The sequence below is a fragment of the Maylandia zebra genome, linkage group LG10, assembly GCF_041146795.1.
Source record: "Maylandia zebra isolate NMK-2024a linkage group LG10, Mzebra_GT3a, whole genome shotgun sequence".
NCBI classification, from domain to species: domain Eukaryota; kingdom Metazoa; phylum Chordata; class Actinopteri; order Cichliformes; family Cichlidae; genus Maylandia; species Maylandia zebra.
In genome coordinates this window covers 25,896,140-25,909,527 of record NC_135176.1, presented here as the reverse complement: position 1 = coordinate 25,909,527, position 13,388 = coordinate 25,896,140, and the positions used below count along the sequence as shown (strand labels likewise).

The 13,388-nt window shown below is 42.8% G+C and overlaps 15 non-coding genes across 15 annotated transcripts; all 15 read right to left on the bottom strand.

The window, feature by feature from the left end:
- Positions 1-491: 491 nt before the first annotated feature.
- On the bottom strand, positions 492-580 carry trnay-gua (transfer RNA tyrosine (anticodon GUA)). The gene is given in 2 exon segments: positions 492-527; positions 544-580. It is a non-coding gene; the product is annotated as a tRNA-Tyr (tRNA).
- Positions 581-1,364: 784 nt separating this feature from the next.
- Positions 1,365-1,453, bottom strand: trnay-gua (transfer RNA tyrosine (anticodon GUA)). The gene is given in 2 exon segments: positions 1,365-1,400; positions 1,417-1,453. It is a non-coding gene; the product is annotated as a tRNA-Tyr (tRNA).
- A 784-nt stretch (positions 1,454-2,237) lies between these two features.
- Positions 2,238-2,326, bottom strand: trnay-gua (transfer RNA tyrosine (anticodon GUA)). Its single transcript is given in 2 exon segments — positions 2,238-2,273; positions 2,290-2,326. It is a non-coding gene; the product is annotated as a tRNA-Tyr (tRNA).
- Positions 2,327-3,110: 784 nt separating this feature from the next.
- Positions 3,111-3,199, bottom strand: trnay-gua (transfer RNA tyrosine (anticodon GUA)). Its single transcript is given in 2 exon segments — positions 3,111-3,146; positions 3,163-3,199. It is a non-coding gene; the product is annotated as a tRNA-Tyr (tRNA).
- Positions 3,200-3,983: 784 nt separating this feature from the next.
- trnay-gua (transfer RNA tyrosine (anticodon GUA)) lies at positions 3,984-4,072 on the bottom strand. The gene is given in 2 exon segments: positions 3,984-4,019; positions 4,036-4,072. It is a non-coding gene; the product is annotated as a tRNA-Tyr (tRNA).
- Positions 4,073-4,856: 784 nt separating this feature from the next.
- Positions 4,857-4,945, bottom strand: trnay-gua (transfer RNA tyrosine (anticodon GUA)). Its single transcript is given in 2 exon segments — positions 4,857-4,892; positions 4,909-4,945. It is a non-coding gene; the product is annotated as a tRNA-Tyr (tRNA).
- Positions 4,946-5,729: 784 nt separating this feature from the next.
- On the bottom strand, positions 5,730-5,818 carry trnay-gua (transfer RNA tyrosine (anticodon GUA)). Its single transcript is given in 2 exon segments — positions 5,730-5,765; positions 5,782-5,818. It is a non-coding gene; the product is annotated as a tRNA-Tyr (tRNA).
- A 773-nt stretch (positions 5,819-6,591) lies between these two features.
- Positions 6,592-6,680, bottom strand: trnay-gua (transfer RNA tyrosine (anticodon GUA)). Its single transcript is given in 2 exon segments — positions 6,592-6,627; positions 6,644-6,680. It is a non-coding gene; the product is annotated as a tRNA-Tyr (tRNA).
- Positions 6,681-7,464: 784 nt separating this feature from the next.
- Positions 7,465-7,553, bottom strand: trnay-gua (transfer RNA tyrosine (anticodon GUA)). The gene is given in 2 exon segments: positions 7,465-7,500; positions 7,517-7,553. It is a non-coding gene; the product is annotated as a tRNA-Tyr (tRNA).
- Positions 7,554-8,337: 784 nt separating this feature from the next.
- Positions 8,338-8,426, bottom strand: trnay-gua (transfer RNA tyrosine (anticodon GUA)). The gene is given in 2 exon segments: positions 8,338-8,373; positions 8,390-8,426. It is a non-coding gene; the product is annotated as a tRNA-Tyr (tRNA).
- A 784-nt stretch (positions 8,427-9,210) lies between these two features.
- trnay-gua (transfer RNA tyrosine (anticodon GUA)) lies at positions 9,211-9,299 on the bottom strand. The gene is given in 2 exon segments: positions 9,211-9,246; positions 9,263-9,299. It is a non-coding gene; the product is annotated as a tRNA-Tyr (tRNA).
- Positions 9,300-10,083: 784 nt separating this feature from the next.
- On the bottom strand, positions 10,084-10,172 carry trnay-gua (transfer RNA tyrosine (anticodon GUA)). Its single transcript is given in 2 exon segments — positions 10,084-10,119; positions 10,136-10,172. It is a non-coding gene; the product is annotated as a tRNA-Tyr (tRNA).
- Positions 10,173-10,956: 784 nt separating this feature from the next.
- Positions 10,957-11,045, bottom strand: trnay-gua (transfer RNA tyrosine (anticodon GUA)). The gene is given in 2 exon segments: positions 10,957-10,992; positions 11,009-11,045. It is a non-coding gene; the product is annotated as a tRNA-Tyr (tRNA).
- A 773-nt stretch (positions 11,046-11,818) lies between these two features.
- Positions 11,819-11,907, bottom strand: trnay-gua (transfer RNA tyrosine (anticodon GUA)). Its single transcript is given in 2 exon segments — positions 11,819-11,854; positions 11,871-11,907. It is a non-coding gene; the product is annotated as a tRNA-Tyr (tRNA).
- A 784-nt stretch (positions 11,908-12,691) lies between these two features.
- On the bottom strand, positions 12,692-12,780 carry trnay-gua (transfer RNA tyrosine (anticodon GUA)). The gene is given in 2 exon segments: positions 12,692-12,727; positions 12,744-12,780. It is a non-coding gene; the product is annotated as a tRNA-Tyr (tRNA).
- Between the last annotated feature and the right edge of the window lie 608 nt (positions 12,781-13,388).

Sequence of the window (13,388 nt, the reverse complement as noted above, 5' to 3'; positions counted from 1 at the left end):
CTTACCTTACTGTTGGTAGATCCAACGCTGTTGGACCATGGGATTGCACCCAACTTTTTCTCTGAAAATTGTCCTAACCTGTCTGGAACATGTCTTATGTTCGCTGTGTGTTACACTGCATGGGCACCTATAGCTACTGACTTAGAACCCTTCACCTTATCAAGTCAAAGGGAGTACAGGAAGATGTTTTGATATTTCCCATACAGCTACAGTGTCCCTCAAATGTATACTTGATTGTAGGACGGTGGGAGTTTAATGTCAGCGACCTTTAATGTAGATCAGTCTTTTTTGACCTAAGGACTTGGCCCTACTTTCTGACTGAAAACTAGAGTAAACATGTCTTCTTCCAACACACAGAGAAGTCTTTGCTTTTCCAACTGATCACTCAAAGGAGTACAGCTATACTATGAAATGGTATTACACGCCATTGCAATCAATTTTTTCGTTTTTAGCTGCGTTCAATCAGAACAGACAGAAGGTATTGTAAAATCTCCTCCGAGCCGGAGTTGAACCAGCGACCTAAGGATTCCTGTTCCCATACACCTACAGTCCTCCGCTCTACCAACTGAGCTATCGAAGGGATCACATGTGCAGTGTCTGGTTTGTTGGACCATCGCATACATGGGACCTAACAGAGTCTGTGTTTTGCAAGAATTCCATGTTGCAAGGACTTGAACATAACAAAACTGTATCTGTCTGACTCTACATGTTCCTTCATGCCTGAGGCACTGAACATATTTCACATCAACATGAGTATCCTTCCTTTTTCCAACTCTTGGGCTGCGTTCAGACGCAGGGGAGTACAGGGAGCAATTTTGAGAAATTGATACTAGAGCATAGGACTGTGTTTTTTTGAATGTCACTTACCTTACTGTTGGTAGATCCAACGCTGTTGGACCATGGGATTGCACCCAACTTTTTCTCTGAAAATTGTCCTAACCTGTCTGGAACATGTCTTATGTTCGCTGTGTGTTACACTGCATGGGCACCTATAGCTACTGACTTAGAACCCTTCACCTTATCAAGTCAAAGGGAGTACAGGAAGATGTTTTGATATTTCCCATACACCTACAGTGTCCCTCAAATGTATACTTGATTGTAGGACGGTGGGAGTTTAATGTCAGCGACCTTTAATGTAGATCAGTCTTTTTTGACCTAAGGACTTGGCCCTACTTTCTGACTGAAAACTAGAGTAAAGTGGGAGGAAACATATCTTCTTCCAACACACAGAGAAGTCTTTGCTTTTCCAACTGATCACTCAAAGGAGTACAGCTATACTATGAAATGGTATTACACGCCATTGCAATCAATTTTTTCATTTTTAGCTGCGTTCAATCAGAACAGACAGAAGGTATTGTAAAAGCTCCTCCGAGCCAGATTTGAACGAGTGACCTAAGGATTCCTGTTCCCATACACCTACAGTCCTCCGCTCTACCAACTGAGCTATCGAAGGGATTCCATGTGCATTGTCTGGTTTGTTGGACCATCGGATACATGGGACCTAACAGAGTCTGTGTTTTGCAAGAATTCCATGTTGCAAGGACTTGAACATAACAAAACTGTATCTGTCTGACTCTACATGTTCCTTCATGCCTGAGGCACTGAACATATTTCACATCAACATGAGTATCCTTCCTTTTTCCAACTCTTGGGCTGCGTTCAGACGCAGGGGAGTACAGGGAGCAATTTTGAGAAATTTATACTAGAGCATAGGACTGTGTTTTTTTGAATGTCACTTACCTTACTGTTGGTAGATCCAACGCTGTTGGACCATGGGATTGCACCCAACTTTTTCTCTGAAAATTGTCCTAACCTGTCTGGAACATGTCTTATGTTCGCTGTGTGTTACACTGCATGGGCACCTATAGCTACTGACTTAGAACCCTTCACCTTATCAAGTCAAAGGGAGTACAGGAAGCTGTTTTGATATTTCCCATACACCTACAGTGTCCCTCAAATGTATACTTGATTGTAGGACGGTGGGAGTTTAATGTCAGCGACCTTTAATGTAGATCAGTCTTTTTTGACCTAAGGACTTGGCCCTACTTTCTGACTGAAAACTAGAGTAAAGTGGGAGGAAACATGTCTTCTTCCAACACACAGAGAAGTCTTTGCTTTTCCAACTGATCACTCAAAGGAGTACAGCTATACTATGAAATGGTATTACACGCCATTGCAATCAATTTTTTTGTTTTTAGCTGCGTTCAATCAGAACAGACAGAAGGTATTGTAAAATCTCCTCCGAGCCGGAGTTGAACCAGCGACCTAAGGATTCCTGTTCCCATACACCTACAGTCCTCCGCTCTACCAACTGAGCTATCGAAGGGATTCCATGTGCATTGTCTGGTTTGTTGGACCATCGGATACATGGGACCTAACAGAGTCTGTGTTTTGCAAGAATTCCATGTTGCAAGGACTTGAACATAACAAAACTGTATCTGTCTGACTCTACATGTTCCTTCATGCCTGAGGCACTGAACATATTTCACATCAACATGAGTATCCTTCCTTTTTCCAACTCTTGGGCTGCGTTCAGACGCAGGGGAGTACAGGGAGCAATTTTGAGAAATTGATACTAGAGCATAGGACTGTGTTTTTTTGAATGTCACTTACCTTACTGTTGGTAGATCCAACGCTGTTGGACCATGGGATTGCACCCAACTTTTTCTCTGAAAATTGTCCTAACCTGTCTGGAACATGTCTTATGTTCGCTGTGTGTTACACTGCATGGGCACCTATAGCTACTGACTTAGAACCCTTCACCTTATCAAGTCAAAGGGAGTACAGGAAGCTGTTTTGATATTTCCCATACAGCTACAGTGTCCCTCAAATGTATACTTGATTGTAGGACGGTGGGAGTTTAATGTCAGCGACCTTTAATGTAGATCAGTCTTTTTTGACCTAAGGACTTGGCCCTACTTTCTGACTGAAAACTAGAGTAAAGTGGGAGGAAACATGTCTTCTTCCAACACACAGAGAAGTCTTTGCTTTTCCAACTGATCACTCAAAGGAGTACAGCTATACTATGAAATGGTATTACACGCCATTGCAATCAATTTTTTCGTTTTTAGCTGCGTTCAATCAGAACAGACAGAAGGTATTGTAAAATCTCCTCCGAGCCGGAGTTGAACCAGCGACCTAAGGATTCCTGTTCCCATACACCTACAGTCCTCCGCTCTACCAACTGAGCTATCGAAGGGATCACATGTGCAGTGTCTGGTTTGTTGGACCATCGGATACATGGGACCTAACAGAGTCTGTGTTTTGCAAGAATTCCATGTTGCAAGGACTTGAACATAACAAAACTGTATCTGTCTGACTCTACATGTTCCTTCATGCCTGAGGCACTGAACATATTTCACATCAACATGAGTATCCTTCCTTTTTCCAACTCTTGGGCTGCGTTCAGACGCAGGGGAGTACAGGGAGCAATTTTGAGAAATTGATACTAGAGCATAGGACTGTGTTTTTTTGAATGTCACTTACCTTACTGTTGGTAGATCCAACGCTGTTGGACCATGGGATTGCACCCAACTTTTTCTCTGAAAATTGTCCTAACCTGTCTGGAACATGTCTTATGTTCGCTGTGTGTTACACTGCATGGGCACCTATAGCTACTGACTTAGAACCCTTCACCTTATCAAGTCAAAGGGAGTACAGGAAGCTGTTTTGATATTTCCCATACAGCTACAGTGTCCCTCAAATGTATACTTGATTGTAGGACGGTGGGAGTTTAATGTCAGCGACCTTTAATGTAGATCAGTCTTTTTTGACCTAAGGACTTGGCCCTACTTTCTGACTGAAAACTAGAGTAAAGTGGGAGGAAACATGTCTTCTTCCAACACACAGAGAAGTCTTTGCTTTTCCAACTGATCACTCAAAGGAGTACAGCAATACTATGAAATGGTATTACACGCCATTGCAATCAATTTTTTCGTTTTTAGCTGCGTTCAATCAGAACAGACAGAAGGTATTGTAAAATCTCCTCCGAGCCGGAGTTGAACCAGCGACCTAAGGATTCCTGTTCCCATACACCTACAGTCCTCCGCTCTACCAACTGAGCTATCGAAGGGATCACATGTGCAGTGTCTGGTTTGTTGGACCATCGGATACATGGGACCTAACAGAGTCTGTGTTTTGCAAGAATTCCATGTTGCAAGGACTTGAACATAACAAAACTGTATCTGTCTGACTCTACATGTTCCTTCATGCCTGAGGCACTGAACATATTTCACATCAACATGAGTATCCTTCCTTTTTCCAACTCTTGGGCTGCGTTCAGACGCAGGGGAGTACAGGGAGCAATTTTGAGAAATTGATACTAGAGCATAGGACTGTGTTTTTTTGAATGTCACTTACCTTACTGTTGGTAGATCCAACGCTGTTGGACCATGGGATTGCACCCAACTTTTTCTCCGAAAATTGTCCTAACCTGTCTGGAACATGTCTTATGTTCGCTGTGTGTTACACTGCATGGGCACCTATAGCTACTGACTTAGAACCCTTCACCTTATCAAGTCAAAGGGAGTACAGGAAGCTGTTTTGATATTTCCCATACACCTACAGTGTCCCTCAAATGTATTCTTGATTGTAGGACGGTGGGAGTTTAATGTCAGCGACCTTTAATGTAGATCAGTCTTTTTTGACCTAAGGACTTGGCCCTACTTTCTGACTGAAAACTAGAGTAAAGTGGGAGGAAACATGTCTTCTTCCAACACACAGAGAAGTCTTTGCTTTTCCAACTGATCACTCAAAGGAGTACAGCTATACTATGAAATGGTATTACACGCCATTGCAATCAATTTTTTCGTTTTTAGCTGCGTTCAATCAGAACAGACAGAAGGTATTGTAAAATCTCCTCCGAGGCGGAGTTGAACCAGCGCCCTAAGGATTCCTGTTCCCATACACCTACAGTCCTCTGCTCTACCAACTGAGCTATCGAAGGGATCACATGTGCAGTGTCTGGTTTGTTGGACCATCGCATACATGGGACCTAACAGAGTCTGTGTTTTGCAAGAATTCCATGTTGCAAGGACTTGAACATAACAAAACTGTATCTGTCTGACTCTACATGTTCCTTCATGCCTGAGGCACTGAACATATTTCACATCAACATGAGTATCCTTCCTTTTTCCAACTCTTGGGCTGCGTTCAGACGCAGGGGAGTACAGGGAGCAATTTTGAGAAATTGATACTAGAGCATAGGACTGTGTTTTTTTGAATGTCACTTACCTTACTGTTGGTAGATCCAACGCTGTTGGACCATGGGATTGCACCCAACTTTTTCTCTGAAAATTGTCCTAACCTGTCTGGAACATGTCTTATGTTCGCTGTGTGTTACACTGCATGGGCACCTATAGCTACTGACTTAGAACCCTTCACCTTATCAAGTCAAAGGGAGTACAGGAAGATGTTTTGATATTTCCCATACAGCTACAGTGTCCCTCAAATGTATACTTGATTGTAGGACGGTGGGAGTTTAATGTCAGCGACCTTTAATGTAGATCAGTCTTTTTTGACCTAAGGACTTGGCCCTACTTTCTGACTGAAAACTAGAGTAAAGTGGGAGGAAACATGTCTTCTTCCAACACACAGAGAAGTCTTTGCTTTTCCAACTGATCACTCAAAGGAGTACAGCTATACTATGAAATGGTATTACACGCCATTGCAATCAATTTTTTCGTTTTTAGCTGCGTTCAATCAGAACAGACAGAAGGTATTGTAAAATCTCCTCCGAGCCGGAGTTGAACCAGCGACCTAAGGATTCCTGTTCCCATACACCTACAGTCCTCCGCTCTACCAACTGAGCTATCGAAGGGCTCACATGTGCAGTGTCTGGTTTGTTGGACCATCGCATACATGGGACCTAACAGAGTCTGTGTTTTGCAAGAATTCCATGTTGCAAGGACTTGAACATAACAAAACTGTATCTGTCTGACTCTACATGTTCCTTCATGCCTGAGGCACTGAACATATTTCACATCAACATGAGTATCCTTCCTTTTTCCAACTCTTGGGCTGCGTTCAGACGCAGGGGAGTACAGGGAGCAATTTTGAGAAATCGATACTAGAGCATAGGACTGTGTTTTTTTGAATGTCACTTACCTTACTGTTGGTAGATCCAACGCTGTTGGACCATGGGATTGCACCCAACTTTTTCTCTGAAAATTGTCCTAACCTGTCTGGAACATGTCTTATGTTCGCTGTGTGTTACACTGCATGGGCACCTATAGCTACTGACTTAGAACCCTTCACCTTATCAAGTCAAAGGGAGTACAGGAAGATGTTTTGATATTTCCCATACAGCTACAGTGTCCCTCAAATGTATACTTGATTGTAGGACGGTGGGAGTTTAATGTCAGCGACCTTTAATGTAGATCAGTCTTTTTTGACCTAAGGACTTGGCCCTACTTTCTGACTGAAAACTAGAGTAAACATGTCTTCTTCCAACACACAGAGAAGTCTTTGCTTTTCCAACTGATCACTCAAAGGAGTACAGCTATACTATGAAATGGTATTACACGCCATTGCAATCAATTTTTTCGTTTTTAGCTGCGTTCAATCAGAACAGACAGAAGGTATTGTAAAATCTCCTCCGAGCCGGAGTTGAACCAGCGACCTAAGGATTCCTGTTCCCATACACCTACAGTCCTCCGCTCTACCAACTGAGCTATCGAAGGGATCACATGTGCAGTGTCTGGTTTGTTGGACCATCGCATACATGGGACCTAACAGAGTCTGTGTTTTGCAAGAATTCCATGTTGCAAGGACTTGAACATAACAAAACTGTATCTGTCTGACTCTACATGTTCCTTCATGCCTGAGGCACTGAACATATTTCACATCAACATGAGTATCCTTCCTTTTTCCAACTCTTGGGCTGCGTTCAGACGCAGGGGAGTACAGGGAGCAATTTTGAGAAATTGATACTAGAGCATAGGACTGTGTTTTTTTGAATGTCACTTACCTTACTGTTGGTAGATCCAACGCTGTTGGACCATGGGATTGCACCCAACTTTTTCTCTGAAAATTGTCCTAACCTGTCTGGAACATGTCTTATGTTCGCTGTGTGTTACACTGCATGGGCACCTATAGCTACTGACTTAGAACCCTTCACCTTATCAAGTCAAAGGGAGTACAGGAAGATGTTTTGATATTTCCCATACACCTACAGTGTCCCTCAAATGTATACTTGATTGTAGGACGGTGGGAGTTTAATGTCAGCGACCTTTAATGTAGATCAGTCTTTTTTGACCTAAGGACTTGGCCCTACTTTCTGACTGAAAACTAGAGTAAAGTGGGAGGAAACATATCTTCTTCCAACACACAGAGAAGTCTTTGCTTTTCAGACTGATCACTCAAAGGAGTACAGCTATACTATGAAATGGTATTACACGCCATTGCAATCAATTTTTTCGTTTTTAGCTGCGTTCAATCAGAACAGACAGAAGGTATTGTAAAATCTCCTCCGAGCCGGAGTTGAACCAGCGACCTAAGGATTCCTGTTCCCATACACCTACAGTCCTCCGCTCTACCAACTGAGCTATCGAAGGGATCACATGTGCAGTGTCTGGTTTGTTGGACCATCGGATACATGGGACCTAACAGAGTCTGTGTTTTGCAAGAATTCCATGTTGCAAGGACTTGAACATAACAAAACTGTATCTGTCTGACTCTACATGTTCCTTCATGCCTGAGGCACTGAACATATTTCACATCAACATGAGTATCCTTCCTTTTTCCAACTCTTGGGCTGCGTTCAGACGCAGGGGAGTACAGGGAGCAATTTTGAGAAATTGATACTAGAGCATAGGACTGTGTTTTTTTGAATGTCACTTACCTTACTGTTGGTAGATCCAACGCTGTTGGACCATGGGATTGCACCCAACTTTTTCTCTGAAAATTGTCCTAACCTGTCTGGAACATGTCTTATGTTCGCTGTGTGTTACACTGCATGGGCACCTATAGCTACTGACTTAGAACCCTTCACCTTATCAAGTCAAAGGGAGTACAGGAAGATGTTTTGATATTTCCCATACACCTACAGTGTCCCTCAAATGTATTCTTGATTGTAGGACGGTGGGAGTTTAATGTCAGCGACCTTTAATGTAGATCAGTCTTTTTTGACCTAAGGACTTGGCCCTACTTTCTGACTGAAAACTAGAGTAAAGTGGGAGGAAACATGTCTTCTTCCAACACACAGAGAAGTCTTTGCTTTTGCAACTGATCACTCAAAGGAGTACAGCTATACTATGAAATGGTATTACACGCCATTGCAATCAATTTTTTCGTTTTTAGCTGCGTTCAATCAGAACAGACAGAAGGTATTGTAAAATCTCCTCCGAGCCGGAGTTGAACCAGCGACCTAAGGATTCCTGTTCCCATACACCTACAGTCCTCCGCTCTACCAACTGAGCTATCGAAGGGATCACATGTGCAGTGTCTGGTTTGTTGGACCATCGCATACATGGGACCTAACAGAGTCTGTGTTTTGCAAGAATTCCATGTTGCAAGGACTTGAACATAACAAAACTGTATCTGTCTGACTCTACATGTTCCTTCATGCCTGAGGCACTGAACATATTTCACATCAACATGAGTATCCTTCCTTTTTCCAACTCTTGGGCTGCGTTCAGACGCAGGGGAGTACAGGGAGCAATTTTGAGAAATTGATACTAGAGCATAGGACTGTGTTTTTTTGAATGTCACTTACCTTACTGTTGGTAGATCCAACGCTGTTGGACCATGGGATTGCACCCAACTTTTTCTCTGAAAATTGTCCTAACCTGTCTGGAACATGTCTTATGTTCGCTGTGTGTTACACTGCATGGGCACCTATAGCTACTGACTTAGAACCCTTCACCTTATCAAGTCAAAGGGAGTACAGGAAGCTGTTTTGATATTTCCCATACAGCTACAGTGTCCCTCAAATGTATACTTGATTGTAGGACGGTGGGAGTTTAATGTCAGCGACCTTTAATGTAGATCAGTCTTTTTTGACCTAAGGACTTGGCCCTACTTTCTGACTGAAAACTAGAGTAAAGTGGGAGGAAACATGTCTTCTTCCAACACACAGAGAAGTCTTTGCTTTTCCAACTGATCACTCAAAGGAGTACAGCAATACTATGAAATGGTATTACACGCCATTGCAATCAATTTTTTCGTTTTTAGCTGCGTTCAATCAGAACAGACAGAAGGTATTGTAAAATCTCCTCCGAGCCGGAGTTGAACCAGCGACCTAAGGATTCCTGTTCCCATACACCTACAGTCCTCCGCTCTACCAACTGAGCTATCGAAGGGATCACATGTGCAGTGTCTGGTTTGTTGGACCATCGGATACATGGGACCTAACAGAGTCTGTGTTTTGCAAGAATTCCATGTTGCAAGGACTTGAACATAACAAAACTGTATCTGTCTGACTCTACATGTTCCTTCATGCCTGAGGCACTGAACATATTTCACATCAACATGAGTATCCTTCCTTTTTCCAACTCTTGGGCTGCGTTCAGACGCAGGGGAGTACAGGGAGCAATTTTGAGAAATTGATACTAGAGCATAGGACTGTGTTTTTTTGAATGTCACTTACCTTACTGTTGGTAGATCCAACGCTGTTGGACCATGGGATTGCACCCAACTTTTTCTCCGAAAATTGTCCTAACCTGTCTGGAACATGTCTTATGTTCGCTGTGTGTTACACTGCATGGGCACCTATAGCTACTGACTTAGAACCCTTCACCTTATCAAGTCAAAGGGAGTACAGGAAGCTGTTTTGATATTTCCCATACACCTACAGTGTCCCTCAAATGTATTCTTGATTGTAGGACGGTGGGAGTTTAATGTCAGCGACCTTTAATGTAGATCAGTCTTTTTTGACCTAAGGACTTGGCCCTACTTTCTGACTGAAAACTAGAGTAAAGTGGGAGGAAACATGTCTTCTTCCAACACACAGAGAAGTCTTTGCTTTTCCAACTGATCACTCAAAGGAGTACAGCTATACTATGAAATGGTATTACACGCCATTGCAATCAATTTTTTCGTTTTTAGCTGCGTTCAATCAGAACAGACAGAAGGTATTGTAAAATCTCCTCCGAGGCGGAGTTGAACCAGCGCCCTAAGGATTCCTGTTCCCATACACCTACAGTCCTCTGCTCTACCAACTGAGCTATCGAAGGGATCACATGTGCAGTGTCTGGTTTGTTGGACCATCGCATACATGGGACCTAACAGAGTCTGTGTTTTGCAAGAATTCCATGTTGCAAGGACTTGAACATAACAAAACTGTATCTGTCTGACTCTACATGTTCCTTCATGCCTGAGGCACTGAACATATTTCACATCAACATGAGTATCCTTCCTTTTTCCAACTCTTGGGCTGCGTTCAGACGCAGGGGAGTACAGGGAGCAATTTTGAGAAATTGATACTAGAGCATAGGACTGTGTTTTTTTGAATGTCACTTACCTTACTGTTGGTAGATCCAACGCTGTTGGACCATGGGATTGCACCCAACTTTTTCTCTGAAAATTGTCCTAACCTGTCTGGAACATGTCTTATGTTCGCTGTGTGTTACACTGCATGGGCACCTATAGCTACTGACTTAGAACCCTTCACCTTATCAAGTCAAAGGGAGTACAGGAAGATGTTTTGATATTTCCCATACAGCTACAGTGTCCCTCAAATGTATACTTGATTGTAGGACGGTGGGAGTTTAATGTCAGCGACCTTTAATGTAGATCAGTCTTTTTTGACCTAAGGACTTGGCCCTACTTTCTGACTGAAAACTAGAGTAAAGTGGGAGGAAACACGTCTTCTTCCAACACACAGAGAAGTCTTTGCTTTTCCAACTGATCACTCAAAGGAGTACAGCTATACTATGAAATGGTATTACACGCCATTGCAATCAATTTTTTCGTTTTTAGCTGCGTTCAATCAGAACAGACAGAAGGTATTGTAAAATCTCCTCCGAGCCGGAGTTGAACCAGCGACCTAAGGATTCCTGTTCCCATACACCTACAGTCCTCCGCTCTACCAACTGAGCTATCGAAGGGCTCACATGTGCAGTGTCTGGTTTGTTGGACCATCGCATACATGGGACCTAACAGAGTCTGTGTTTTGCAAGAATTCCATGTTGCAAGGACTTGAACATAACAAAACTGTATCTGTCTGACTCTACATGTTCCTTCATGCCTGAGGCACTGAACATATTTCACATCAACATGAGTATCCTTCCTTTTTCCAACTCTTGGGCTGCGTTCAGACGCAGGGGAGTACAGGGAGCAATTTTGAGAAATCGATACTAGAGCATAGGACTGTGTTTTTTTGAATGTCACTTACCTTACTGTTGGTAGATCCAACGCTGTTGGACCATGGGATTGCACCCAACTTTTTCTCTGAAAATTGTCCTAACCTGTCTGGAACATGTCTTATGTTCGCTGTGTGTTACACTGCATGGGCACCTATAGCTACTGACTTAGAACCCTTCACCTTATCAAGTCAAAGGGAGTACAGGAAGATGTTTTGATATTTCCCATACAGCTACAGTGTCCCTCAAATGTATACTTGATTGTAGGACGGTGGGAGTTTAATGTCAGCGACCTTTAATGTAGATCAGTCTTTTTTGACCTAAGGACTTGGCCCTACTTTCTGACTGAAAACTAGAGTAAACATGTCTTCTTCCAACACACAGAGAAGTCTTTGCTTTTCCAACTGATCACTCAAAGGAGTACAGCTATACTATGAAATGGTATTACACGCCATTGCAATCAATTTTTTCGTTTTTAGCTGCGTTCAATCAGAACAGACAGAAGGTATTGTAAAATCTCCTCCGAGCCGGAGTTGAACCAGCGACCTAAGGATTCCTGTTCCCATACACCTACAGTCCTCCGCTCTACCAACTGAGCTATCGAAGGGATCACATGTGCAGTGTCTGGTTTGTTGGACCATCGCATACATGGGACCTAACAGAGTCTGTGTTTTGCAAGAATTCCATGTTGCAAGGACTTGAACATAACAAAACTGTATCTGTCTGACTCTACATGTTCCTTCATGCCTGAGGCACTGAACATATTTCACATCAACATGAGTATCCTTCCTTTTTCCAACTCTTGGGCTGCGTTCAGACGCAGGGGAGTACAGGGAGCAATTTTGAGAAATTGATACTAGAGCATAGGACTGTGTTTTTTTGAATGTCACTTACCTTACTGTTGGTAGATCCAACGCTGTTGGACCATGGGATTGCACCCAACTTTTTCTCTGAAAATTGTCCTAACCTGTCTGGAACATGTCTTATGTTCGCTGTGTGTTACACTGCATGGGCACCTATAGCTACTGACTTAGAACCCTTCACCTTATCAAGTCAAAGGGAGTACAGGAAGATGTTTTGATATTTCCCATACACCTACAGTGTCCCTCAAATGTATACTTGATTGTAGGACGGTGGGAGTTTAATGTCAGCGACCTTTAATGTAGATCAGTCTTTTTTGACCTAAGGACTTGGCCCTACTTTCTGACTGAAAACTAGAGTAAAGTGGGAGGAAACATGTCTTCTTCCAACACACAGAGAAGTCTTTGCTTTTCCAACTGATCACTCAAAGGAGTACAGCTATACTATGAAATGGTATTACACGCCATTGCAATCAATTTTTTCGTTTTTAGCTGCGTTCAATCAGAACAGACAGAAGGTATTGTAAAATCTCCTCCGAGCCGGAGTTGAACCAGCGACCTAAGGATTCCTGTTCCCATACACCTACAGTTCTCCGCTCTACCAACTGAGCTATCGAAGGGATCACATGTGCAGTGTCTGGTTTGTTGGACCATCGGATACATGGGACCTAACAGAGTCTGTGTTTTGCAAGAATTCCATGTTGCAAGGACTTGAACATAACAAAACTGTATCTGTCTGACTCTACATGTTCCTTCATGCCTGAGGCACTGAACATATTTCACATCAACATGAGTATCCTTCCTTTTTCCAACTCTTGGGCTGCGTTCAGACGCAGGGGAGTACAGGGAGCAATTTTGAGAAATTGATACTAGAGCATAGGACTGTGTTTTTTTGAATGTCACTTACCTTACTGTTGGTAGATCCAACGCTGTTGGACCATGGGATTGCACCCAACTTTTTCTCTGAAAATTGTCCTAACCTGTCTGGAACATGTCTTATGTTCGCTGTGTGTTACACTGCATGGGCACCTATAGCTACTGACTTAGAACCCTTCACCTTATCAAGTCAAAGGGAGTACAGGAAGCTGTTTTGATATTTCCCATACACCTACAGTGTCCCTCAAATGTATACTTGATTGTAGGACGGTGGGAGTTTAATGTCAGCGACCTTTAATGTAGATCAGTCTTTTTTGACCTAAGGACTTGGCCCTACTTTCTGACTGAAAAC